Source organism: Lepidothrix coronata, unplaced genomic scaffold (assembly GCF_001604755.1).
Source record: "Lepidothrix coronata isolate B3197 unplaced genomic scaffold, Lepidothrix_coronata-1.0 Scaffold134, whole genome shotgun sequence".
Lineage (NCBI taxonomy): Eukaryota > Metazoa > Chordata > Aves > Passeriformes > Pipridae > Lepidothrix > Lepidothrix coronata.
The window spans coordinates 1,913,538-1,935,766 of NW_016690314.1; the positions used below are offsets into that span (position 1 = coordinate 1,913,538).

Here is a 22,229-nt window from a genome sequence, read left to right on the forward strand (position 1 = left end):
GGCCCATCGTGGGGTTCCAAAAGGTGGGCTCTGTGGGAGGGCACAAAAGCCAACAGGACAATGTCAAGGAAGGAAGTGACACTAAGAGAGAGAACAAAATGACCAAGTGAACCACGAGGCGAGTCGGGCCACCCGTATGCAGGGGAATAAATCCCCCTGAAGCACCAGAGATCTGCTCTCTAATGATGCCACGGTACAAACATGGCCCTGAGCTGCTTCAGACACGTCCACCGAATTTTGGCTGACGTTTATCAGTTTATATGAGGGAAAATTTATGGCTGCCACCGAAATGAAACAGTGCTTTGGACAAGGAGAAATGGATTGCAGGTGCAAACAAGCATGAAATGAAAATCTACTAATGAGTTTCCATTAGCAGCTAAATACATAATCGAATAATTTTTAGCCAACATAGAGCAATGAGAAAATCAATTTATTCCTCCTAAGTACCACTAAATGGATTGATGCTCTACTAGAGCTAAGGCTGGTTTTGTTTAGTGAAAGCTGAGCTTTGGATTCAACTCACAACAGCAGAAGATGGGTTTGCTTTTGAGTATGAATGGAACATATTTTCCTTGGAAACCCTAAATAACATAAGGTAATATATATATAGTTATATATATATTAATTAATATGTAGTATTTCCATCTGAAGGCTGGAAGTTAAAATATCTCAGGAAGATGGACCAGCACTGGCACATCTTAATTGACTCAGGAATATCCAGTAGTGAACTAAGCCTTGTTCTTCATTGCTCTTGAAGCAACAATGTCCTAAATTTCCTTTCTTCTTCCCTGAAAAACAGCCTCTAACCTGAGTTTTCTTTGCCTGGTGTTTCACACCGTATTCAGTTATGGCAAATATTTTCTTTGAGGCCCTGGCACAGGTTGCCCAGAGAAGCTGTGGCTGCCCCTGGATCCCTGGAAGTGTCCAAGGCCAGGTTGGAGCACCCTGGGCTAGTGGAAGGTGTCCCTGCCCATGGCAGGGGGTGGGATGGATGATCTTCAAGGTCCCTCCCAACCCAAACCATCCTGAGATTCTGTGATTTGTGTAAATATAAAAGACACCTGAAAATCCCTTGTTTTCATAAGAACCTGTAAGAAAATATCTGTGAACTTTAAACCCAAATGAGATGTGAATTGCCTGGAATTTTAACTCAAAAATTAACTCATTTTGTCTAAAAAAATGCCTATATTTTGGATCCATCTAATGACAATTTCCCATTGACTCCAGCTGGCTTTGCATCAAACCTCAGTGTGCTCTACAGCAGGAAAATGAGAGAAATCAGTATTTTTCTGTCTTTCTGCAGAACTGTGAGTGCTGGAGTAACCTGCAGATACCCACGAGGTCTCCCCAGATGCACCTACAGGGATGGGATGAGCAGGAAAGTGGTGACAGGGAAGAAACCAGGAACAAAAGAAAGCCCAAATATGAGTTTCCAAGTAAGTTTTGACAAAGTGTTGGAAAACACACCCTCTCCACAGCCTCTCCAGCTGCACCACTCTGCTCAGTGCAGGGCCAGCTGAAGTGTATCTTCCTTCCCATCTTCCTCTAAAACTCTAAATGAGAAACAAATCAGAATTTTATAACCTTCCACAGCCCCTGCCATAACCCTGTGTATCAGCAGCATCCTTTATCTCCCACCGGCTGGAAAGCTCCCATTTTCATTGCCTGAATCACCAGATTCATTTATCAAACATGACAAATCCCTCCAAAACACTAAATCACACCACTCCATCTCAATGGGCTACATAATCGTTGTCAGGCCACCAATAAATCTGAAAATATCTGTGTTCCACACTCAAATCTCTCCAGCTCCTACCAGGGCTGAGAAACTGCAGCAGCAAAGCTGAACCTTAAGTCAAGTTAAATTTAAGAATTTTGCAGGCCTTCAAAAATTTGATCCACTCGTGAATTTGTGTGAGGCTGATTTATTTTTAGGGAAAAAAAAAAAGTGTGGTTTTTTCTACCCACAGGAATGATTCATGGACTGAGAGGCTTTTTTCCCCAAGAATAAGGTTATATCTTAGTAAGTACAAAAATATAGAAGGGAAAAGCAATTTCCTGCTCTCCTGGGGAGCTGCCAGGGGTGTGGCATCCCAGAGGCATTGGAAGGGGATGGCAATATCCCTACAGCTTCCAGAGGGACAGGGATGCAGCAGAGCTCTGTTTGATGGGGCCCTGCCCCCAAAAGGCAGTGCCAGGAGAACACTGAGGCCACTGCAGGTCAAACTTTGGGATGGCCCAAAGAAAGGAGAAGTTGGGCTGTGGACACAGGAGCAAAATGCCCCGAGGGTCCCATCTATGAGCTGAGCAGGGAGAGCCCCGTGTGCCCTGCAGGGAAAGCAGCAGTGCAGGGCATTGATACCCTCAGTTAATGAACTCAGCCCTTCTCTCCACAGCTGCTTGAGGAGAGTCAGGTGGTGCTACCCCAGATGACCTGGGCTCACCCAGGAGCACAGCCTGCAGTGAACTGGTTTTACTTCCATGGAGCTGGTTCTCCATGGTCAGGGTTTAAACAGATGGTTAAATCATGGAATTCTAGATGGTTTGGGTTGGAAGGGACATTAAATATCATCTATTTCCTTCCCCCTGCCATGGGCAGGGACACCTTCCACCAGCCCAGGTTGCTCCAAGCCCCATCCAACCTGGCCTTGGACACTTCCAGGGATGGGGCAGCCACAGCTTCTCTGGGCAACCTGTGCCAGGGCCTCCCCACCCTCACAGGGAAGGATTCCTTCCCAATATCCCATCTATCCCTGCCCTCTGGCAGTTTAAAGCTGTTATCCCCTGTTCTATCACCACAGGCCCTTGTCCAAAGTCCCTCTCCAGCTTTCTTTTCTCATTTTAAAACAAGTTTTGTAGAAGATGCAGGAATATAAACATTTCCTCTTCAGTGCTTAGAACCCAAACTGAGAAGCCTTGTGTCTGTGTGTGGGATTGCAACGTGGGCATGCAGGAAATCTTTGTTTTCAGTTCACACATGAACTTTGATTTTTTTTAAAAGAGTGTTTATATGCAGATATTTTCATACACATTGTCCCCAGGCAAGGATCCCCCTCACTGCTCTGCAGCATTTTCTTAGATCTTTGCTGAGTGCTATTTATTGCATTTCTCATTTTTACTAACCCAGGTCAAAAAGGAGACTTGCCTGGGATTTTCACTGTGGTTTTGCCCCCCGGTTCCCACTGAAGCTGAGTGTGTGATTTTGCTGTAAAAGAAAAAAAAATAATGCTGATTTTGCAAGAATGCAAAACCTGTGCTGACACCAGTGGGAGTTGTGCATCTGGAGTGATTAAAGACCAGAGCCACTGCATGGGATTAGCCTGGGATCTGGGAATGAGTGTGATTAACAAGGTAACTCTGCCTTCTAAATAAGGGGCATCTTGGGGTGACCAAAACCCCCAGTCCTGCTGCTGTTTGTCCTCTGGACTCCTGAAGTTGCTTCTCCTTCCACATCTCTCCAGGTGAGCTGACTGTCCAGAGAGCCCCCCTGCCAGCAGGGCTGTCTCAGGTACTGTGGGAGGAAGGATCTGTCAAATTGCCATGGCTGTAGATAATTCCACTACTATTTTTCCCCAACCCCATCTGATTTACTCCAGTGATAAATCCAATGTGCTGTATAAACATTTATTTCCTTGACAGCCCGGTTTGCTGTTAGAAAAATGCCCGAACCTGGGACCTGTTATGGCAAGTGACAGGTAAAAATTCAGTGTGTGCAGGCTCACTGTGCCCAGGATATACAATTATAGCACTTGAACAGTCAGAAAACACGTGTTACAAACCCACAGCCACCTCATTATACTGCAGGAGCCACCGGGGATGCACCTGGGGACAGGAAAAGCAGTTCTTCTCAGCCCCTTGTCATATTCAGTGTTAACAGGGCTTGAGATTAAACTACCTGAAATATTTTCCAGTGGTAAGAACTCGAAGTAATGATTCTTGCAGCCTAATGGCCCCCCCAGACCAATTTTTTAACCCATTGTTTGATGCAGTTTTACCTGACAAGCTGAAGAGAGATGTCAGGAAGTTAAACCTGGGCATGAGGCTGCTTTGATGTGAAAAGCAGCCAGAGCTGGGCAGGAGGGGATTTTCCCAGCTGAGAATTACAAAAGAACATCGTGTTTTAGAGGCAGATTCCGAGGCAAGGGTGTAAACCAGGCCTTGCACCAGGATCAGCACAAAGGCTGAGCACCCTGAACATCCCAGGGAATGCTGCTCCAGGGGTCTGTTTTTAGACTGGAGCTTTGTTGCACTTCATTGGGTGCTGAGGGTCTCTGGTTGTGCCCACAGAGCTGAGGAACCTCCCCAGGAGCCACGACCTGGAGCTGCAGCTTCAGGAGCTCTGGCAGCACAGGCAGGTTGGCATTCCCAAACTCCCTCAGAGGCTCCTGTTCCACCAAAATGCAAGCAGGATGGGTCTGGCAGGCTCTTCCCTCTCTCCTGTTTGCGGGCAGGAGCTCAGAAGACGTGGCCCATGTGGGTGTGGGGCTGCTCCAGAGCTGCTGGAACACAAAAATACCTCTGTGGTGCCTCATCAGCTGTTTCCACATAAAGAATATTTCAGAAGGAGCAGAAAAAAATGCTTTGTGCAATTACAGATATCCAATATTTTCTTTTTCATGAAAATCAACAGGACAGTGGAATGTGAAGAACTGAGTGACTAAATCAGCTTTCTCCTCTTGGAAGAGCTCCATGACACGGCTGCTCTTGGGTGTCCTCCCTTCCCTCAGCTGCCTGGACCTCCTGCTCTGCCCTGACACTGCTGAGCTCCTGCAGTGCCATGCTCCATTTATCCAAATAATGGGCTCTTGAAGAAAAATGCCCCTTTCCCAAGGCTGAGAAATGGCTGGATCAGGGAAAGCAGCACTCGGAAGTTTTCCTGGGAGGTCTCTGGCTCCAGGGCTGCTCAGGAGCTCACCCAGCCCAGCCCTGCACGTCCCACCATGGCCTTTCCTTTAAAAACCCCCCAACCAACCTCCCTCAGTGCAGGATGAAATGGGAACCTGGATTTTTTCAGGTTTCCACAAGGAGACTCTTTAACCCCAGGATGCAAAGCTGCTTTCCACAGATGTGATTTCCCAGTGAAATTGTCCCTCATGTCATGGTGCATGGGAATGGCAGGTTTGGGAAGCTGTGGATAACAGAACTGTTGTCACCTAGGTGTGCCCAGAGCACTCAATCTCTATTCTGGCACAGAGTGGACATGCTGAGGTCCATGTCAGGTGCTGCACGTGCAAACCTAAACTATTATTTTCATGAAAATCAAATCTTTTTCATGAAAATCAAATCTAGATTGTAGCAAAGCAGCTTTATTGTTGGCACCTAACTAGTTTTCTTAAAATATATAGAATAATAAAATATATAAAAATATATAACAAAATATATAAAAATATATATAATAAAATGTATAAAAATATAAAATAAAATATATAATTATTTTTAAAATGAATAATGCTAATAGTCACTTAATGATGTGAAATCACACTTATTGCTCCGACTTTTCCCAGGGGAATGTGCCACTAAAAGGAGGTTGGACTTTTTCATCTTGGAGATCTTTTCCAACCTAAATGTTTCTGTGGGTCCATGGTTCCAGAAGAACCCTTCAGGGTGGTGTAACCAGGTGTGGCTCTGCCCTTCACCCAAAGCACCCATGAGGAGCAGCACCGGTGGATTTGGTGCCCAGGGTGTGGTGATGGACAGACCCTGCCTGTCCAACACCAGCACAGGCCCCTGACATCTCCAGAGCACTCCTGGAATTGCCTTCTTGTGCTCTCGGGGGGTTTTGATCCCTTTGGGTATCATAAGGGGTGGGACTGTGTGAGAACAAAATGTACCAGAAATAAATAATGATGTGTGAGCTATGGAGGTGGTTGGGGTGAAGGAGGCAGGATTGGGAGTGGGAGAAAAAAAATTGCAGTTTTTCCAGTCCAGCTCACCAGTCCCCTGTGTGAGGACTAATTTCAGAGATAATTGGTACATGATTTCCTGATTATAATCTATTGTTGTCTGTGCCCTGCCAAATAAAGCCCTGGCTAATTCCAGATAACCACGGGGTGATTCCACAGTTACTCTGCAGTGAGAGTGAGGGCTGGTTAATGATCTCTAAAGATCACATCATTTCATTCTGGGCCGGTGGTAGTTACAGCAAGCTGGTCACAAAGGGGTCACTGTGCAGGCACCAGCCCCAGTTAATTCCAGAGGCAGGGGGAAAGAAAGGTGCTGCTGATCCCACCTCAGTGTGCCAGGACCAGCCCAGAGCCTGAGGAAAAGCACCGGATAATTTGCTATTTTGTGTGCAAAACTACTCCTCAACCCTCTGAAGGGATCAGAGAGCTCCCTCCCTGAACAGGGAATGTGTGACAGGAATTACCACCCAGAACAGGCTCATCTTCAACAGGGCCTTGGGAATGTTTGGGAATTGCTGGAGGTAAAATAAAACCACTGTGGAAAAGCACCAACACTCATTGCTAAGGCTGCTATTTGTCATGTTTTCCAGTGTTTTCCTGGCTTAAGGTGTGATTCTCCACTTCAATGAACCTGCTGGGTTGGGTTATGGAGGGAGAAGGATTGACCACATTCACCTGTGGTTTCCAGAAGAAGAGAAGGGAGCAGCCAGTTCTCCTCTCCAAAAACAGGCCCTGGGAGCTCAATAGATTGGAAATAACTTAATGAAAACCTACAGTTCGTCCAACAGAATCAGGTAAATGATTTTCAGCTTGCTGGAAATGATTAATGGGTTTAGATAAAATTTGTCAAAGAGTTGTGAACCAAAAGGAAAGAAAATTATCAGAAAGAAAACCCAACAGCTTTGAGATGTTTCTGACTTTTGTTTGAAAATGGTGCTTTCATTTCACAGGGAGCTAAAAAAATGCATCTTGGAGGCTTTAAAGGAGTGTAAAAACTAACTGGGCTGGATAAAAAATAAGAAGTCACCTTGAAATAAAACTTTTTTTGGAGGGTGGAACAACCCAAAAATATATTTTATTGCCTTTTTCCTTTAATTTCTTTGGCTACAAAGTGCAAAGAAAATAATGATTATTTTGCAAAGCCCATGAAACTGGTCCCACCTGCACCAGCAGTTCAGAATTTACTCCCAACTTAACCAGCTCTGTGGTGTTTAGATTCAATAAAAAGGTAAAATTCTCTTATAAGATTTTTTTTTTTAAATCCTGCTCCCTCTTTTTTTGAAGGCTGGAAGGCACATAAAATGCAATTCTCAGCAGAAGGATGTAATTGGGAGAAAATGTAATAGATGGTCCGTGTTTCTCTTTGAAGTTGCCATTGATCAGTGCTGCTGAGACGGGTTTTCTAATCCATAACTCAGAAACATGAAGGAATTGTCACTTTATTCTTTGGGTGTATGTGATTCACCTCCTACAAAAACAGACTTTGGACTCCTGAGTGGTTATATCCAGAGTGGTTTTTATCCAGGTTCTTCTTGTGAGATGGTGTAAAATGGGGAAGAATCAGGCTCCCAGTTGGAGTATTTTCTGTAATACAGATTTTTCCTCACATTAAGGAAAACAGCAGCGGTTTTGAGACTTCTTTTTTATGTCTGAATTTGGTGTAAGAAAACTGCATCTAATCCCTTCTGCTCAAAGAATGTGCTCTCAGCCAGCTGAACAGTAATTAGGAGATGATTCCCCCTCCTCTCGAGGCAGCTTGTGTTGAAAAACCAAACCTTTCACAAAGAGGGGAGAACCATCTGTGTGATCTCTTCGGGAAGGGATGGGTTTTGAGCAGCACCTCCGTGTAATAACTTGTTCCCATAATGAAGGCAGTTAGTGGGATGAATTCCCGTGGCCCTAATTGGCACAAACCTGCCAAAGGAGCTCTGGCCACAGCTGTTGGGAAGATCAGGGAGTCACAGACACTCCACCAGCTCCGGGACACGGAGGCAGAAATCTCTCTGGAATTGGGGATGCGCAGGAGAAACGTCCTGGTGCTTAAAGTGCCACTTGTACTGACAAAACACCTTCTCTGCACCATCAGGTACTGATCTCTTCGCATTTCATTATCTCAGCAGAAAACCCACCGTTCCTGGCAGGAGTTTCCAAAGGGAAAACATTGAGGACCTGGAGGATCTCACATAAATCACTGCTGGGCCCAGGTAAGTACCTGATATGGGGGAAACCTGGTCACAGAGAGGGCTCCTGGCTTGGAGGAAACTTCTGGTGGTCAGAAATAAAACTGGATCTATGACAGGGAAGTTTTCTTATTCTCCTGCCCTTCCCTTGTCTCAAACATGGAGCAGAAGGGGCTCCCCATGCCTGCTGCCCAAAGGGGGAACACTCAAACCCTGGGGCAGGCACTTGGCTTCCTGACTCTGTTTTGATAAGAGAGAGAGGGAAAAATTATAGTCCTGAGTGAGGAAATGATGGTGATCCAGAATTCAGAATAACAGTAATTAATAAATAATGAGGAGAGCTGTGAAGAAAATGAATTTTTCAAGGACTCTGAAGAACACGTTTAGAGCTGAGGTCTGGAACCTTCAGGCAGAGAACTACAACCTTCATCTGACTGCTCACACACAGCAGGTTGATCAGAAGTTTGGTAATTAGCTGCTTCTAAATTACCTTTTGCAGCTGGTCTGGTATTGGTGAAGTGGTTTGGAGTGATGCTTTCCACTGGTTTGTGCTGGTTTGAAGAAAGAGAAGGAAAACAGTGATTTGTTCTACCAAACTGTCTTCAAGCAGCAGGTTTTTTTAAGGCCAATGTATTTGTGATGTGTTGTCCTGCTACTTACCTCTGCTTTTCCATCTCTTTGTGCCAAGCACGCTGGTTCCCACTCAGGGGCTGACTAATAATTAACAGCCTTTTGGGTGTTCTTGGCATCTGTTTTTGCCCAGAATCCTGCTCACCTTCTTCCTTTAGGAATCCTGTCCAGTCCTTCCCCGTGGCCAGAACCTGAGGCAAACAATTCAATATACACGACAGGCAGGTATTTAGATGAGCCTGGATTTGTTAAGGGTTCACTTCCACCTTGGAACTAAACTAAATGTTGCTTTCATCTGTTTTTAAAGAAATGCCTGGTTTTGGTTGGGAGCTGCCCTGCTTCATCTGTTCCTTGGATGGTTTTAAATACAGCCCCAGTGGTTGTGTCTGTAGGAAGCACATGTGGGTTTTATGCCACCAGATGAGGATTCACACAAACCAGGTCTCTCTTACCTCCAGGATTCTTTGGAATGTCAACTTTCAAAATCAAATTTAATGATGATTTCTGTTAATTACTTGGTGCTGGCACATCTGCTGCACTTCCAGGTGGATTTTTGGACCTGCTTCTTCCAGTGCCCCTCTGCAGCTTAGGGAGGTGTGGAGGCTGTGAGTGCTGCTTGTTCCAAACCTGTTCCTAGAATCCAAGGACTCAGCCTGTGCCAGGCTGAAATTCCCATATATATGGGTGAAATTCCACCTCCATCCCCATATATATGGCTGAAATTCCGTTCCCATTCCAGTGTATGGGATGATGGGAGCTGGTCATGGGGCTCTTGGCAGTCTCTCCTCTCCCATTTTGGGAATCTCACTCTCATTGTCTGAAAATGGGGGACTGGGAAAACCACAACAGGCAAAACGAGAATAATAATGAGAGAAAAAAATGACTGTAAAGTGCATCATGTGAAAGACAGATTTGCATATTCATCCCTCTTTAGGGCAGCCCCAGTCATGGTTTAGTCTCCATTGATATACCCAGTGTTAGCGTTGGAATTCTGAGGAAGATTTCCTGCTTTCTGAGGAAGATTTCCTGGTTTCAGGCCCTTACAGGTGGGATGAGGGTGCAGTGGGGGAGGCAGTGGGGTGCCCAGCTGCCCCTGGGCATTCCTGGCTCCAAAGCCTCTCCAGAGGCAAAGCCTCCTGCTGTAACTCCAGGCTGGGAGCTGGATGTCCACGGGCAGTTTCCCACCAGCCCATATTGATCAGGGCACAGAACAGTTTTGTTCTGTGCTCAACAGCCCAGCGTTGGGAATTGGGAGCTGTGGGGAGCCCAGTGACTTGTGGAGCAAGTTGGAAAGAGCAGGGCTGGAAATTGCCTGGGAATTCCCAGTGTGGTTAACAGAGAACATCAGGAGGAACTGGCTGCTCACGAAGTGCCCTGCCAGGCAAAGCCCAATCGATGTGCTGACAGACATCCTGCTGAATCCCAGGGTCTCACTCAATAGTTCTTAGAATGGTGAAATTTAGGAGGCAGGGAAGGCATTCCATTGCATCTGAAGTGATTCAGGGATGGGAGTGTTGTTGAACTAATCAGGAGTAGATGGATGAGCTTTGGAGCTGTCTGTCTGGGTTTGTTTTGTATATATGCTGCTAAACTGTCTTCAAATGGTTGTGACTGAAAAGGGACCTACTTGACATAGAAAACCCCATTTCCCTCCTCCAGAGTGTGTTCTGAAAAGGCAGTACAATATTTTTTCCCAAGTATAAATCCAGGAATTGCCTAGAAACTAGGTTAATATATTCATGCAGGAAAGTAGTAACACCCCTCCAGCAATTTTCCCCTCAAACCCCACAACTCCCCCCGGCCTGGCACAGCATCTCCACCCTTCCACAGCCTCACAGGGCTTTTCTGGAGCACTCACTCTTTGTGCCCTTCAGTGCCAACCACCAAACTCTGCCCGAAGGTCTCCCTCAGCTCCTCAGGCATCTCCAGCTCTGTACAGTGTCCTCTGCAGTCATCACCCAGCTCAGCCCCAACCACCACCTGCTCCTCTGTGCTTAAGCAGAAGATGGTGTTTGCAGGAGTGCAAAGGTTCCAAAAGGTGATGGCCAAAGTGTTTTAAGGTCTTATATCTTTGCTGGTTAGTGTTGATCAATTAGAAAAATCAGGAAAAAGGAGGGAACACTCACAGAGATCCTTGGTTCGAAAAAGGAACCTATAAAGGAGGTTGCCCAGAGAAGCTGTGGCTGCCCCTGGATCCCTGGAAGTGTCCAAGGCCAGGTTGGACGGGGCTTGGAGCAACCTGGGCTAGTGGAAAGTGTCCCTGCCCACGGCAGAGGGTGGCACTGGAAGGGCTTTAAGGTCCCTTCCAACCCAAACCATCCCGGGATTCTGTGATTCTCAGTATTTGGACAGTACCAGTGTTTGTTGGGCTGATGGTTGTTGGAAGCAGTTCTGAGCAAGAAGGAGGGGACGTGGCAAAGGAAGAGCAAGGTGGCCCTGGACACTGTGTGTCATTCAGCCATTCAGCACAGCAGCCAGTGTTCCAGCTTTTCCAGAATTGCTGCCTGACAGGAAGCCAAGCACTGGAGCAGTAGCGTTGCAGCACCACTAAATTCACAATCCTAATGGGAGAGGGAGCCAAGGGGCTGACACAGATTGATGGAGGGGCCTTTGCAATGCAGGAGATATGATTTCAGGAATTACTTAGATCCCTGTAAAACCTTGTTATCCTAGATTATGCTTCCTGAAAATACAGATCCTCTCTCAAACCAGTGTGGCCGTGTCCGGTTTCAGTCCAAGGGCACTTTGTCCTTTAGGTGGAGGGGACCAGTGAGGGCTCTGAAGCCACAGTTCCCTCTTTTGGTCACTCCAGGAGGGAGCTGGTGCTGCTGGAGGGGGATTCATGCTCACTGTGCTCCCACTGCCACGTGAACTGGGAATTTGGGGGGAGGTTTGAAAGGGAGGGTGAAAAGCACGAACTGTAAGGAAAAATTTGGACTGACACTTGACAACTTCTCTGCTTTGTAAATTCTAAAGGAATTTGAATTGCATGATGTGTTTTCACTTGCAAATGTTTTAGACTTGTTATTTTTCCCTTTTTTCACATATTTTAAGCTTATAGCATTGCAAAGTATTTTTTTTAACTCTGTCCTTGTGGAGGAACAAGCAGAGAGCAATAGCTCAGGAATAACTCCCTTGCAACAGCAGCCTTCTTTTGCCTGAGGGCAAAATAATCCAAAAAGATGTTAATGGTTTTAATTTCCAGTGGTGTAAGAGCTGGTGCTTCTGGAAAGGTGTGATCTTTAAACCTGTAGTAAACTCAGATGCCTCAAGCAGAGCTCGGCGAGCTCTGGGTTCATTAGAGGAGCAAAATATTGGATTGTTTGGAAATACTTTGTGGAAGAGCAACTGGAGTAAAGTAAGCAGATGTTAAACTGAAAGGACTGCAGTGGGATTTGGTCCTGGGCTGGTTTATGCTAAGGAAGGGCAGGAGAAGCCAAATGTTTGGAAGGGAATATTAGACAATGGCAGGAGATGTTTAGATAAACAAAAACCAACCTGCTGAGGGCAAGGATTAAGGGATCAGTGGGAGAGAGATGTAAAAAGAAATGAAGGGGAGGGGAAAAAAGGTTGTAATAAAATTCTGAGAGGATCTGATCAGTTTGTGCCAACTGGATTAACCTCTGTGCCCAGAGATCAGCAGCTCCTGGGACTGTCCCCAGCTCCCAGGGCAGGTGGTGTGCCCGTGGCCAGCAAGAGGCTCCTCCAAACTGGGGGTGGAAAACACAAGGAAAACTGAAGCTTGTAAATGCTATGGTGGGGAGGAGGGGAGAAGGAAATGGGCTTTTTTTGCTTAGTGCCAGCTGGTGCCTTGTCTTTCATGGAAGAGGAGAAAGAGGAGGGAGGAGGAGGAGGTTGGCTCTTCCACGGGAGAGGAGGAGGATGGGAAGTTGCTGAGGAAACGATTGTATTTCCTGGCGTGATGGGATGGGGGAATTTGACCATCTCTTGATAGCAACAAAAATGTCTTTGCAAAAATTCTGTGCTTTCCTGGTGAAAAAAAGCAGGAGAGCTGAGTTCTGTGCCCTTGGAAAGGAACTGGGATAAAACAAATGTGGCCTTTGAAGGTCCTTTGAGGCAAGACATGGTGAGTGGAGCATCTCAGCTTTGCATCTTCTCTGTAAAGGGACAACTTTCTGTTGTTCTCTTTTTTCATTACCCTCCACTGCAGGAAATACTCCTCAGATACTGAAAATAAACAGCAGCTCTTTTCCTACCATTTCCCAACAATGCTTCCAACTTATGGAAGCCTCTGCCCGTCTCAGGAGTGTGAAGCCCAAGTGATGCCCCCCACACCATCTGCTGCCTGCCTGGCTTTGGCACTTTGGGCTCTTGGCAACCCCCTCAAAAAGCATTTCAGTGGGAAAAGCACCATTTTCCCCTCCTTTCCCCGACTGGAGCTTTCCTGTTAATGGCCCACATTTCCATTTCCACGTGCAGTATAAATCCTGCTTGAGCTTTGTGAGACATTCACTGGGCTCCGTGGGCTATTGTGGAGTTATTCCACTGCTGCTGAGAGCATTTGGAGCCCTTCCTGTTATTTGTCTTCATTCTAGGGAATAAACACGTGGCATTTTCTGCAGATGTGCCTCTTGTACCGAAAAAATCCCCCCCAGCACCAGCAATTAGTGCAGGCACAACAGGCAGAGGTGGAAACACCCTCTGAAAATGCCACACTGGCTTTTCTGAAACGACAGTGTTGACATTTTGGGTTTACATGATCCAAACCCTTGTGTGAATGCTCCAGGGAGCAGAGCAAGGGATGGGGGAGTGCTGGGGGTGCTCCTCAGCTTCCCAGCACTGGCTGTTCTGGGTGTTCTTTGTCCAGGAGATTCCCCCCAGTTGCCACACTCTCCTCCCCGGTGTTTTATTTAGGAAAGGAAGTTGCTGATGAATGTGATCTGGTCACTGTATTTAACGTACCCTTGGATAACATTTAAATATGTAATGGCAGAGCAAGCTGTGCTAAACCTCTCACAGCGAGGCAGAGCAAACTCATTTACAAAAGTACTTCAGCAGGAATTAAAATAAAATTTCCATTTTCCACAGTCCCATTCTGATCCTGGTTGCCATTAACTTACTCCCAACCCCATTTGGTATTTCAAACTTGAGTAAATCATCGTGTCTTCCAATTAACTCCCATATTCTAGACAACATAATGTGACTGGTTTCATTCAACCCTGTTGTTTAATAAACAGCTAAACAATTCTTTCTATCTGAGCCACAAAAGAAATGTGCAGTTATGGTGCATTGTGCAGGCAATAATGGGCAAAAGGAAAATTACTGGAAGGAAATTCATCTTGGTTTTGGTTTCTGAGCTCCCCCTGTGAGGGATGGGCATGGCCAGGGAATGAGCTGCTCTCCTGTCGCACACACAGCAATATTTGCAAGGAGAAAGTATTGCACTCCTGTTCCAAATCCCTGGGATTTTTGGCTGCCTAAGCAAAGGCACTGCAGGGGTCAGTCGGATGCTCAGCAGCCCAGAGGGAGCAGAGGAGGTAGCATGACTATGAAATATGATTATTTCCATCAAAGAGACAAGTTTGGGAGCTGGGATGCTGGAACAGTGGTGGGAGACAGGCTGGAGGACTCCCTGTTCTGGAATCAGCCAGCAGGCCCAGCTGAATTTAAGGAATGAGACTTATCAGAGTGATGTGAGCTAAACAATCCTATTGCAGTAGCAGAACTAGGATGTTAGGTTATTCAGTGGTTAAAAACAGAGAGAATGTGGCTGTAGGGGCCCAGTTCTGCTCTGGGGGTCCCTGCAGAGGCTGAGCACAGCCCTGGGCTGGCACAGGAAGGGCAGTGCACCCTCACAGAGGGTTCTCACTGATGCTTTCTCACTAAAACGGGCAGGTTTGTTGTTACAAGGTGCTCAGAACCTGTGTGAATGATTCTGGTGCCATTGCAGAGGGCTCTGTGTGGAACATGGACCCCCACGGCCACGGTGCTCTGCAGCAGAGGGCTGAGTGCTGGTAAAGGGAATATCAGCACTGGAGAAATGCCCTTCTTCCTGATTGTTCATTTTGAATATTCTCACCAGGAGAGTTTGAGCAGATGTGTAATCAGGGAGGAGAAAGTCTGTGGGGTCACTTATCACGGAATCACAGAATGGTTTGGTTTGGAAGGGACTGTAAAGAACACCTCATTCCACCCCCTGCCAAGGGCAGGGACACCTTCCACTGGCCCAGGTTGCTCCAAGCCCCGTCCAACCTGGCTTTGGACACTTCCAGGGATGGGGCACCTTCTCTGGGCAACCTCTTCCAAGCCTGTTATCAAATGGATCACACTTGAATCTGGAATTTCAATGTCTGTGGCCTTTCCCAAGAAGAGCCCTTGAGATGAGCTGGGCTAAATCCATTCCAATAATGAGCGTGTTTAAGGAACACAATCTCCTCAAAGGATTCCTGGAGCAAGGAAGAGAAAAGGCTTGATGCTTTGACTTCTTTGCTGATCACAGACCTGAAGCCAGGCTGTGGCACATGGGCTCCAACCTTTGAGGTGGAGGGTTCTGGTTGGCATCACCCACAGTCAGGAGCATCAGTCTGAGCACCGTGAAAATCCTTCTGCTCCATTTTATGCCTGACAGCAAAAATGGGCATCTATTCCTGAAGTAAGGAGCTCCAGCACTGAGGGAAGGCATCTGCAGAGCCAGAGCTGTGGCAGAATGCAAGCAGGGCCATATTGGCAAAAAATGAGGAGTTAATTTAGTGGTGAATGCGCGGATGTTTTTCCCAGATGTGTTTGCAGAGCCATTAAAAGCTGTGTTTAATCTCAGCTCCTTTTGCAATCTGATCCACATTATGCTGCTTCCACATGGAAAAGAGCAGTTAATGGCACTGGATGGCTCTGCCCTGCTCTTGGAGAGGCTGGATGAGGTCTCCCTGTCCAGGGCTGCTCTGCCAGGGCACTGGAGGCAGCTCTGGACCCCAAGCACAGGGCTGAGGGCTGTTAATGTCTGTGTGTGCCACACTTGCATGCCAGCACTTGTGACTGAATGAAAACATCCCTGAATTAGTAATGACGTTTTTATTTTTAAGGGACTCGAGCTCAGGCAGCATTTTAAAAAATGAATCATGATTTTAGGTGATTTCTTTCTGCATGGATGGTCAGAGCTGCCTGAAAATCGTCTGTTGAAGCTGCTGCAACTTCTGTCTCTAATGGAGGTGCTCAGGCTCACTAAACTGTTTGGCAAACACTGGCTGTCGTGTCTCATCCTGCTGATTAAATTCCATATTTGCATTTCCTTGGATATACAAAGAAAAAGCAAATCAGCAATGAACAGCGCAGTTAGAGCAGGAATAACCAAAGAGGGAGAGAGGAATAACTGCTGGTCTGGAGATGACAAAGTGCAGAGCCAGACACACACCCAGGCCCTGTGCAGCAGAGCATCCTGCATCCCACAGAGCATCCTGCATCCCACACTGTCCCACAGCCCACAGAGCTGCCTGGGCATCCCAAGGCCACTTGGGTGCTGCAGGAGGAGCAGGGTAGCCCTGGACTCATTCCCTTCCAGGTCTCCTTGGGGATGCACTGCTGGACACAAACATTCCAGCTCAGCACAGCTCAGATGTTGTGAGTTTTTTTTTTTTTTTTTTTTTTTATCCTTTTCCTTTATTACATCTAAAGGTTTGATATTTTAACACTTGGCCTAATATTAACTAGGGAAATCCAGCAGATGTACTTCATCTTATTAAAGATATGAGCAATCTCCAGTGCTCTGGTATTAATGGGGGGAGATTGACTGAAAATGTTTTGCTTCGATGGCTCTTAAGGAATTCACAGTTCATTTCCAGTCATTAAAATAATTAGTGCTGTGCTCTGACTCCTCTAAGGGCAGAGCTCTAGGGCCAGCTGCCCTCGGTGTGAGGGAGGCTGTGAGCTCCCAGCACGTCCCCTCCTTGCTGGGATGCTCCCAGCCTGTGATGGAGGTGATCCCAAACCCTTCCAGAGGGCTGGGAAGACCCAGGGGAAAGCAGGGCTTAAATAGGACTTGGGGGCTTAAATGGCTTTGAGGAGCCTTTCAAAGAAAACATGAATAACCAACCCATTTGTTTTAATGAGGCTGCTCCTGTAATAAAGATAGTCCCATAAATAAGTGATTATAGGATTGAGCCCAAACCAATCGCTCAGGATTAGATGTAACCCATGGGATCAAGCAAAGTCCTTATTTTACTGGAGGCAAGGGAAAAACAGCCTGTTCTTTGCTGGGTCACATTATGGTTCACCTTCCCTCTATGAAGAGATCTTGAAAGTGTGACTTTAGGTGATATGAGGATGTCAGGCAGAAGGAGCTCTATAATATCACCTCTCTTTCTATACTATTTCTGATACTAATGCTTAATCTAAAAGTCTGTAATCTTTTTGGAAAAAGCAAAGAGATGTTCTTGTAATTCTGGTAGCAAAATCTTGAAGGTATTTCTGTAAATATGCTTGGAATGGATAAAATTTGGCTCGGGGGAATTGCTGAGGGTGAGCAAAGCTTTTCTCTGCATCAGCAGTTTGGACTGAGGGGAGGTTTATAGGGCTGGAAGGGCTGGATAGACTTGAACGGGTTAGGAATGGGATATTAGAGACACATCAGGAGAACCACAGTGCAAAGGGGCCTCAGGAGCATCCAAGGGGGCTGGAAACCTCTTGGTTGCCTGGTTTGATCCCAAACCAAACGTGACTCAAGGTGAGAAGCTCTCCAGTTGCTCCATGACAATGCAGGATCTCGGGGACCAGGATCTAGAGAGGATGAGGGGGAATGGCTTTAAGCTGAAAGAGGGTAGATTTAGACTGGGTATTAGGAAGAAATTCCTCCCTGGGAGGGTGGGGAGGCCCTGGCACAGGTTGCCCAGAGAAGCTGTGGCTGCCCCTGGATCCCTGGAAGTGTCCCAGGCCAGGCTGGATGGGGCTTGAAGCAACCTGGGCTGGTGGAAGGTGTCCCTGCCCATGGGTTGGGAGTAGATTATCCACTCACTTTAAAGGGATCAGAGGAGTTCAGATGTTTGGGTAAGTTTTCTTTCACTATTCCCTCATTCAAGTTTGATCAGTACCACTCATTGGAGTTTTAGAAAACCAGACAATGAGTGTGTTAGTGATGGGAAAATAGGCAGCAATAAAAAAGGCTGTTGAGACACTCATACAATGATGAGGGAATTTTCTGAACAGCTGTACTTGAGTAATTATGAACAGAACCCTTGTTTCCACTGAATAAATTTATATTAAATTATTCTCTAATTAGAAAGATTATTTAAAAGACAAAAGCTATGGAATAATATACAGTGGAAGATGTATGTATTTCCAGAGTCCCTGAAACCATCCTTAAATCTTGGGAGTTATAACTCACCTTTTCCAGAGCTCTCATCAGCTGCAGTGTAAGCCCCAGAGCTGACACTTCAGATAAGTACATGATATACTTCAGCCCTAAAACTCTTTAACAGAAAATACATCAGGACTTACTGTAAAATTTCATGGAGGATTAGAGAAAAATATTAAGTCAATAGTTCTTTAGTTATTAGGGGCTTTTAAGGTAATCAATACTTTGCAGCCATGTTAGTGCCTACGATGATAAAAGATGACATTAATATCCAACCCTTCTCTTTTTGGTATATTTATGTATATCCTTTCTTTAGTCACTCCTGCTGAAATCAATAGTGATACAAAGAATATGGTTATTCTTAAAATGTCATCAATATTGATTTGCCTATAACTGCCAGTTTCAAGTGGAACTTGATTCCATGGAAAAAACCCTTACTTTTTCATACAAAAGCATTACCAGCCACCCTAAATCTTTGGAGTACCCCTGCCTTTGCTTATGGTGATTTTCACATTAGCAGTGTGCTAAGGCAGCAAAAACTGTTTTAGGATTAATAAATCCTAAAAATAGGATTAATAGGATTAATTCTAAGAATTCTTTAGAGTTAAATGACGTTTTATGTCCTCAAAGCATTGCACAGATGTTAATTGAATTTAATTGATATCATTCCGTCCCAAATTTATATGCATGCAGTTATTAATGATTTAATTATTTTGTCAATGGAATAGATTCTTTGCCTTTGATTCTGTTTCAGAAGATAGAGTTGTCTTATGTAGAGTCCTTTGGCTGAATCCTTTTTATTCAGGTAATTTGGGAACAGAGTTGGTTCAATGACAGCATTTCCCATCCTTTGGAGCAGCACTGCTCCGGAATGTGCTTCCTTTTGTTTCTCACTAGTAATCCCCTGGGTTTCTTCTGTACGTCTCATGTAGGGATTTGCTTTAAAAATCTGGTGCTATCTCAGTGTTCTTGTGCAGTTTCCTTGTTGGAATGTCACTTCTCCCAGCTCTGAGGAAAGGGCAGGTTTGTTTGCACGTGGTGTTTGCTCCAAGTGCCAGTGGATGAAGAGAGGATACATTTAAATGACCATGGAATGCAGAACTGCATTGTTTTGGCTAAATTTAAATAACACTGGACTACCATTTTCATCTTGTTTCCAATCCACTTGTACATTCTGATGGAGCTTGGAACTCAGACTCTTACAGCAGCTGCCAGCTGGAATTTCCCTTGGAAAGTAGCTCCCAGATGCCTTAAGGTCAGCAAAGCTGCTTCACGTACAGTTTGTCCCTTTCTGACCTGTTCTAAGAAGATGGAAGGAGGTCTCTCAGGTTTGGAAATGAAAGGAGCTTGTCCTTAAAAATACCCCTGAATCCATTGCTTTTAGAAGCTTTATTGAGACATGTTGCAAAACTACTCCCAAAAATAAAACAGTTGGAAAGAGCAAGAGAGTGGATGCACTGGGAAACCACTGATGTTTGTGCTAAAACCAGTTACCCCAGTGGGTCTTAGGGCACAAAGCACTTGAGACAGAGCAAACCAACAGCAGAGCACTCAGAGTGTTTCTGACATGGAAACCTGGGAATTACCAGCAACTTCCTGGACCTGTGTTCCTGGATGCCAGGGTTAAAATCCCGCTGTGTCACCAGAGTACCTCTGCACAAAGTGCCTTTTCCTTATGAACTACAAACATCTGAAGCGAGGCAGGGAAGGCGTCTCCGGCGCAATATTGATTCTTGTTCCTCTCGCTGGCGGGGCTGAACACAATTAGATGCTCTCAGGGGACACAAGGCTCTTTTTCTCTAACCCAGCCTTCTTCAGATCCCAATAAATAAGGCATTAAAAGGGAATTATTCCATTTTGCCTTTGACGGCTGGTCTTCTTCCAGTTGAGTGTCAGACCCTAATGATCCAGGCAGTGAAAACACGTCTAGCCAGGCCTCTTTTTATTTCAATCCCTACTTATCTGGGGGAGGAACAAAACATAAAGAAACCACAGAAAACACAGCATTTAGCTGCCCTCCCTCAATACATCATCTGTAAAGCTTTTGCTCCAGCTTTCCAAAAGGCCATTTAGCTTAATAGGCTCTCCCATTTTTCATTTCCTCATGTTACAGGTGCTAGGGGGATGATTTTTAAAAGAACAATGGAATGACATTTTACCTGACTTTGGAAATTAATTCCCAGCAGTCTCACGCCTTTTGTGCCTTAGATTTGCCTTCCATAACATGGAATGGGTGGGAAGATTCTTTAACAAAACAATAGGAAATTTAAAATGAGAGAAGTCATCCAATTTTCCATCCAAAAGCCATTAGTAAATTGTTTGTATCTCCACATTAGTAATATAAGATTAATGGACTAATTGAATTTTCAGAAATTTAGGCAAGGACAAAATGAATTGGCCTCCATTGTAGTGTAAATAAATGCCAAAAAAATTACATGTACAAAATACATTATTTAAAAACACTCTGAAGAGAATATGCTGAGCTGTATGTATTATATTTAAACTCTACAATATTTGATTTACATGAAATAGAATGAATAAAAAAGGAGAAAAAATTATTATTTACCTGGCAATTTGAGTTTATAAATCTGTATCTCAATTTGGTTGTTCCTATTCTTGTTTGCCATTGACTATGACAGGTCATTAAATGAAGGTCAGTTCCTTGTGGAACAGTTTGTTGGCTCCTTTAGACTCTTAAAACTTGTGAAGCGTGAAATCAGTGACAAATTTGGAGTCGGTGTTAGTGTTGTAAAATGTGGAGCTTCCAGTGATTCGGAACATTGGAGGAAATCAACTCTTTGGTGGATGGCCCACAAAATATGATCTATTGCTGAAAATCTCCTTAAACACTCAGCCATTGGAGGAAATTAATCCTAGGTGGGACTCTTGTGCTAGAACTTCTACTTTGATGAATTTGTCATGCTTGGAAGATGGTGATATTCAACTAACAGCATTAATAACCTCACTATTTGCAGGTAATTACCCCTAGGAAGGAGCTGTGATGGTTTGAAAACATCTGTTTCTTTTTGGAATCCGTGTTCATCTGCCCTTAAACAAGGTGAAAACTTGGTGTGAAACTCTGAGGACTGAATTTCTGCACTGCGATGTTCTCTGCAATTAGATAACAGCTTAAAATGTGATTAGTGCGTTATTTTTACCTCTCAGAACACACAGACACAACAAAACTCTCCGTTGAGAGCTGATTTGATGCCAGCTAAATATCCAGGTGGTACTCTGAAGGCACTGGTAATCAAATTCCTGAAACATCTTGTGCAGAGTGAGAATTTCCATGTTTCTGAACTTATATTTCCCTCCCATTCCCAGTGGGGCTCTTCGCTGTTGCTTTATCAGAAGTCCTTTAAGCTGTTACTCAGTTCAGTGTTTCCCTGGGAGGTTCTCTCAGGTAGAGGAATCTCCTCAATGTGCTGGTTATGCTGGGAAAGAGAAAATTCTACTCAGTGAGTCATTTTGTACGTGAGAGAGGTTATCTGACAGAGCTTTCCACACAGCTGGCAGCAAGATCCCTTCTCTCCTTCCAGCAGAGGCAAAACTGGCAGCTGGATGGATTTTAAACATGGGGCACTTGGGGAATCTGCAAGGTGTAATGACCCTCATGAAAGGACTTGGCTGTCCCAAGGGGATGTAGGCTCTGGGAAATGCCTCCAGAACGGGACTGGGATGGTCAGTGATCTGCTTGGCTGAAATGTGGGACATCAAGGCCAGGTTGGATGGGGCCTGGAGCAATCTGGGCTAGTGGAAGGTGTCCCTGCCCATGGCAGGGGGTGGAAATGGATGATTATTAAGGTTCCTTCCAACCCAAACCATTCCATGATTCATTGAAAACGAGAACTCCAAAAGCATAAGAGCATTGCCTGTTCCTCTGCTCTCCCAGGCAGAAACCCAGCAGTTTGGCATTTATGTCCATTATAAGCAGTTTATGTCCATTACATTGTAGCACATATTTTTTTCACCATCTTTGCAGTGATACAACACTCAGTGCCACTGCTGAAAAAGTTGGGGAATGATGTTTCAGCCCAAGAAATGGAGAAAACCTAAGTAAGCAGCCTGCAGAGACAGTGTGCTCAGTCTCTACTAAGGTGTGATAAAAAGACAAACCCAAAAAGGTCTTGATTTCCAAGCCTTTGCTGTGCCTCTTTCCCTCCTTCTCAGTGTTTGACCCTGGCTCAGTGATACATTTTTACTGCCATCATC

General features: G+C 45.2%; 1 long non-coding RNA gene across 1 annotated transcript; it reads left to right on the top strand.

Moving 5' to 3' along the window:
• The first annotated feature begins 1,309 nt into the window (after positions 1–1,309).
• On the top strand, positions 1,310–21,737 carry LOC108503252. The gene is made up of 4 exons (XR_001876775.1): positions 1,310–1,436; positions 6,494–6,697; positions 8,021–8,107; positions 20,993–21,737. It is a non-coding gene; the product is annotated as an uncharacterized LOC108503252 (long non-coding RNA).
• The last annotated feature ends 492 nt before the right edge of the window (positions 21,738–22,229 follow it).